The sequence below is a fragment of the Lathyrus oleraceus genome, chromosome 6, assembly GCF_024323335.1.
Source record: "Lathyrus oleraceus cultivar Zhongwan6 chromosome 6, CAAS_Psat_ZW6_1.0, whole genome shotgun sequence".
NCBI lineage: Eukaryota > Viridiplantae > Streptophyta > Magnoliopsida > Fabales > Fabaceae > Lathyrus > Lathyrus oleraceus.
In genome coordinates this window covers 13,008,814-13,014,813 of record NC_066584.1, presented here as the reverse complement: position 1 = coordinate 13,014,813, position 6,000 = coordinate 13,008,814, and positions in this window count along the sequence as shown.

Sequence of the window (6,000 nt, the reverse complement as noted above, 5' to 3'; positions counted from 1 at the left end):
TGAAGAGGGCCAGAGATCAGCTACTTACAGAGAAGACGGAATTGGAGATGAGTGTGGCTCGGGTTCAGAGGGTTAATCAGGAGCTCAAGGGAAAGATGGAAGATCAAGACAAGCGACATGCCCTGGACGCAAAGCGTTTTGAGATGGATACCGCCTATTATGGGAAGATCAGCCAAGCTTTAGCATCATCCAACCGGGAGCATGACATCACAAAGGAGAAGCTGTTCAGAGCATCAAAGGTGATTGAAGATGAGAAGAGGAGGCAAATCCTAGTCAGGGATCAGAGGGATGAGAGAGCCAGAGTCCTCGCTGCAGAGTGGGAAGCGGAGAAAGCAAAGATCAGGGCTGAGAGAGATCATTACATGGCAGAGAGAGACCACTACTTCAGGCAGATGAAGATTCATCAGAAGGAAGTTGGAAGACTACAGCAGGAGAACACAGAGCTCAGGTTCGCCGCAGAGTTCGCAAGGATGGAAGACGAGATAGGGCCACCTGCGGGACCCTCGTCCAGTTAGATCTTTCATTTGTGTTGGATTACCGTCAGGCTTGTCGACGGAATCCCTTTGCTTGTATTTCTTTCCCTATTCTGGAGGATTGTATTTGATATATCTGGCTTGATGTATGACTATGGCACTGTTTGTGCACTCTTTGGTTATGTGATGGTTATTTTCATTCAATGATTGGTTTTCAAGCTTTATTTGCTTTACTGTATGCACTCACATAAGCACACACACTGTTGGGGGTATTCACGCTAAATCATATCTCCGATCTGCACGATGAAATCAAACACTGCAAGTCAAGATATTAATGCCGGATTATTATTTGTCTCAATGATGCCAGGATCGAGAGACAAGGTGTTCCTCATGGGGATAGACATTGCATTCATGCATAATAACTTGTTTTTTGTTTTGCAGGTGTCAGTTTCTAACCTGTTTTGATTGACGCAGGAAGGATGAATCCGCCCAACGCCGATATCCTCGAATTGAAAGAGATGGTGAGGGATCTGTTCAGTGTGGTGCAAGGGCTTGCCTCGGGGCAGAAAGCCATGGCTGAGAGATTGGAAAAGATTGAGAAGTGGCTAATGGTGGAGAAAGTTCTGGGAAAGGCTCCGCCATTCGAAGTAGCCAATCCTCCTGTCGCTATAACCCAGAAACCCCCTAGCAGTGGTCAGCTTAAGAAGGAGGTTGAGCCAAATGGTTTGCCGGCAAGGAAAGAACGTGGTAAAGATCGCTATCACCCTTATGCTGCCACTGCCACCATTCCTGTTGGTGGTTCATCTGCATCACAGAAATATCCGTCACCTCACCCGGGAGCACAGAAAGCTGGGAACCGAGTAAGAAGAAGGGGGGTTGATCGTCAATTTGATAAGCCACCCATACCGTATGCTCTTCTGCTGAGGAAGTTGAAAGCTCTCGGAATGATACAACTGAGGACATTAGCTCCATTAGAACCTGGTCAGAGGCCTCCTAATTACGATGAGAATGTCAAGTGCGAATTCCATTCTGGAACACCAGGGCATGACATTGAGGGTTGTAAAGCATTCAAGCATGCTGTCCAAGACCTGGTGGATTCCAAGGCCATTAATTTTGCACAATTTCCCAATGTTAATATTAATCACATGCCCGCGCATGGTAAGATGGAGGTGAATGCAATTTCCAGGGATAGGAAGATGATTGGGTTGGCGAATGGGGATCAGTTAAAAGCTCCGAGGCCTGTGGTCCCAAAGCCTTGGAGGGAAGAGGGGGCTTTCTCTAGTGTTGATACTTGTTGTGTGGCCGTCGCCACAGAGGGGTGTGTACCAATGGGGGATATGACCCAGAAGATGAAGAAGGTGGAAATGGACGGTGGGAAATTTGGAATACCCAGTTTGGCAGCTGAAACCGTCACGGTAGAAAGTGCCACTGGTGTTGAGAAAAAGAAAAAGCCGTCCATTTCTTCTTACAAACAGGCGTTAGAAGTGGTGAGAAATGGAGGGATCCCAGGCTGGGGACAGATCATAGGCATTGTGGTAAAGGCGGATATGTCTGGGATTGGTTATCATCCAGGTCAAGACTCGTCTGAGCAGAACAAAGGACGTCGTCCGTCATTCACTTTTGTCAGTGCCGGAATGCTAGATTCAGATCATGCATATGCAGTGGGTGAGGAGAATGACAGTAACTGCAAGTTTGAGGGTTGGATAAAGCCGTGCGTACCAGGAAGCTGGAAGGCTTAAAAAGATCAGCACTGACACTCGTCCGGAAGAGTAATGATTTCCTGTTTTTGATTTTATCTGCATGAAAGCCATACGTTTTGCCCGAAACGTAATGGTTCATTGTAAGGGCCACCTCATGTTCATAAATTTGCATTTTCTGCATCATGAATAAAAGGATGTTTTTCAGTCAAAAAACGGTGTTCCCTGTTTTTCATTTATTTTTGCAGTTTAAAAACAAATAAAAATGGCAATGTTTGTTTTCTGTTTTTTCCTTTTTGATTTGTCTTGTTCCGAATTCAAAAATAATTCTCCGGATCTCGTTGATAACAATTTGGTTACACCTCATATGACTTCGACAAACCGATCTATCTTGCTGAAGAAGAAGACGAAGAGGATTGTGATCTGCTGGGAGATTAGCCAGGTTGTTGAAACAAGAGGAGAAGGTGATTCAGCCGCCCGAGGAGCGGGTTGAGATTGTTATTCCACGCACCGCCGAGGTCAGGAAGGAGATGAAAATCCGAGCCGTTTCAGAGGCAAGTTGAAAGCAGGATGGTAGGCTTGTTGGAAGAGCATGTGGATGTCTCTACCTGGTCATGTCAGGGTATGCCGGGACAGATACCGATATCATTATGTTCAAGCTACTATGGAAAGAAGACTGTCCTCTTGAGAAGCAGAGCGTCGATGCCACGTATCAGGGTGACTTTGTTTCATGATGTGACTCATCATGATATCGAATGCTATGACATGATAGCAAAGTCCCAGTCAGAAGTGGGGCATCTGGCGGACCGGGGCAGGTCGTTTGACCAGTTGAGACAATTCAAACTGAGGTTGAATTCAAGTGAGTGCACTATCAGAGTGCGAGCCGGTAAGCTGCTGGGGGTTCATTATAAGGGAGGAATCGAGGTTGATCCTGCAAAAAAAAACAAAAAAAAAAAAAAAAAAAAAAAAAAAAAAAAAAAAAAAAAAGAACAATAAGAGAAACGCCTGAACCGAGAACATAAAGGAGGGGTTCGTGGTTTCCTAGATAGATTGAACTACCTGTCATGGTTCATATCTTATCTAACAACCACGTGCGGACCTATATTCAAGTTGTTGAAAAAAAAAGAGATCAAACGGTCAGGTGAAATGATGATTGCCAAGGGGCATTGAAAAAATAAAAGAATAAGTTGCAGGAACCTCTGATTCTGATACCTCCCGTGGAAGGAGCAATTGCTAATCTGTACTTGACGGCCTTCGAGGGGTCTACGAGGTGTATTGGGTCAGCATGACGCGTCTTGTCGAAAAGAGCATGCAATTTACCTTAGCAAAAAGTTTATCGACTGTGAAACAATACATTCACTGTTCGAGAAAACTTGCTGTACTTTGGCATAGGCTGCTCGCCGACTGAGACAATGTATGCTGGTTCATGCCACTTGGTGGATTTCCGAGATGGGTCCGATCGAGAATGGGTTTGAGAATCCAGCATTGACCGGACGGGTTGCGAGAAGAGCAAAAGAATGTTGACTGATTTGTGATACTCTCAGAAAGCTATCAAAGGGGTATGGTCTGATTACATCGCTCCGCAACCCATTGAGGATTATCAACCGATGAAGTTTGAGTTCCCTGATGAGGACATCTCGAGGTGCTCCAATCGAAAGATTGAGAGTGACCGATCCCGGAGGAGGGGCCTGACCCTGAATCCGAACGGATTCTGATGTCTGATGGGGAGGTTAAGGTGAATAAGCTTTTATTGCCCGGCTAACGTTTGAGTGTACCCACAGTAGTGGCGGAGTACGAAGCTTGTAGCCCAGGTACTGAACGTCGGTACGCACATCTACTGGGGCAACTCCTTTCTCATTGGTATATGGGATGGAGGCGGTTTTACCCGTTGAGGTTCAGATTCCCTCGTTGAGAGTCCTGATGGACGTGAAATTGCAAGAGACTGAATGGGTAAGGACCCGGTACGAAGAGTTGAGCCTGATTGAAGAAAAGAGGCTGGCAGCCATCTGTCATGGGCAGTTGTACCAGCAAAGGATGAAGCGTGCTTTTGGCAGAAAGGTGCGACCTCGGGTGTATCACGTAGGTGATATGGTGCTGAAAAGGATCCTTCCTCCTCAAAACGATCGAAGGGGCAAATGGACGCCAAATTATGAAGGTCCATTCGTGGTCAAGAAGGTTTTCTCTGGCGGAGCCTTGTTGCTAACGACCATGGATGGCGAGGATTTTCCATCCCCTGTGAATGCGGACGCAGTTAAAAAATACTTCGTATAAATTGACCCGCTGGACGAGAAGAACAAAATAGTCCAGGCAAAAATGGGCATCCCGGCGAACCAAAAACAGAACAAGGTTCGGGCAAAAATTAGGGATAAAATGAAAAAATGTACACCCGGCAAGTCGAAAACCTGGAAAGGCGACTTGGGCAAAAAAGGGTATCCCGGTGGACTGAAAACCCGAAAGGGCGGTCCAGGCAAAAGAGGGATTGAAACGAACAACTGCGTCTGGCATGATCGTTCGCGCTTTGGTTGAAGCATCATGGATAATACCCGGTAGGGATCGGTTGGAATCGTCTTGTTCAGAAGGCAGAAAGCAAGGAGAGTCTGAGGACATATGGGGTGTAACTGAGTTGGAACTCAATGAGATCACGGGTTTCACATTGCCATTAGGATAGATTTTTCCTTTTGAGCGCAATTACCTCTTTTCAGGAATTGCTTCCTTTTGTATTGCTCATTTGAGTCACACTTTTCAAATCAATAAAATGCACATTCGGTCAAATAATTTTGTTTTTGTTTTTCATTACCGCTTTGATTGCAAAAACATCCAGAAATTTTTGATAAAGAATCTTGCATTTTAAGACATACAGGTTTCCTTCCAATGCATGTTTATAAGATTGAAAGCTTGAAATCTTATTTGGAAGGTTGAGTGACCCAAGTGTTGAAATCTTGACACGCCTGGGGCACGGTTTTATCTGACGATCTGTTTTGCAGGAACTGTTGGATATTTTCACTCACTTGCAGGTTGTGATGTGGAAGCTTTATAACAGATCCCCAGAGAGTTCGCTCAGGAACGAATGAATGAAGGGATGATGAAGAGACGTTGAGACGTACGACGATCCTGGATGGTAATCAAGAAGACTCTTCAAAGTCGGAAGATTTGAAAGTTTGTAGAAATTCCCCGCAGAGTCCGATCAGGAACGAGGGCATGAAGAAAGGACGGAGAGACGACGAGACGTCCGACGACCTTTGAAATTAACCAAGAAGACTCTTCAAAGTCGGAAAATCGAATTTCTGTATAAATCCCAGGAGTACGTCTCTCGTCGAGCGCGGAGAGACCTGGAATATAAGATGATGGAGCAGAAAAGGGCCAGACGAGTCTGGGAATTTCTCAAAAGTGGAAAGCTGATATGAGTATTGGAGGTAGATACCGTGGTTCGATGAGTCGGCGGGTGTTGTACCAACTTTTCTCATTTCCCAGCTAGGTTCCCACGCAGAGTCGTAGGACTAGCTCCCCAGCAGATCCCAGGTCTGTGGACTTCTCCAGCCGAGTCAGGATGGTTGTCTCGGCAGGGTTACAATGGTGTTTCCTCAGCGGCCAATTATGAAGGTTGTTATCCCCGAGTGGAGCGGGTTTCAATGAAATATATCTCCAGCAGTGTTCATCCTATCAGTGGATTGAACGAGTTTCCGTAGCGGACGGAGGGATTTCTGCATCCCCAGATGAGCTGATTCTTCCTATGGATTGCATGGGTTGTCCCAGCGGAGTATCTGTGAGCATTTCCCCAGTGGAGTCGTCAGGTATCTGTGAGGGTTTCCTGGAGCAGAGTCAGGTTTGAT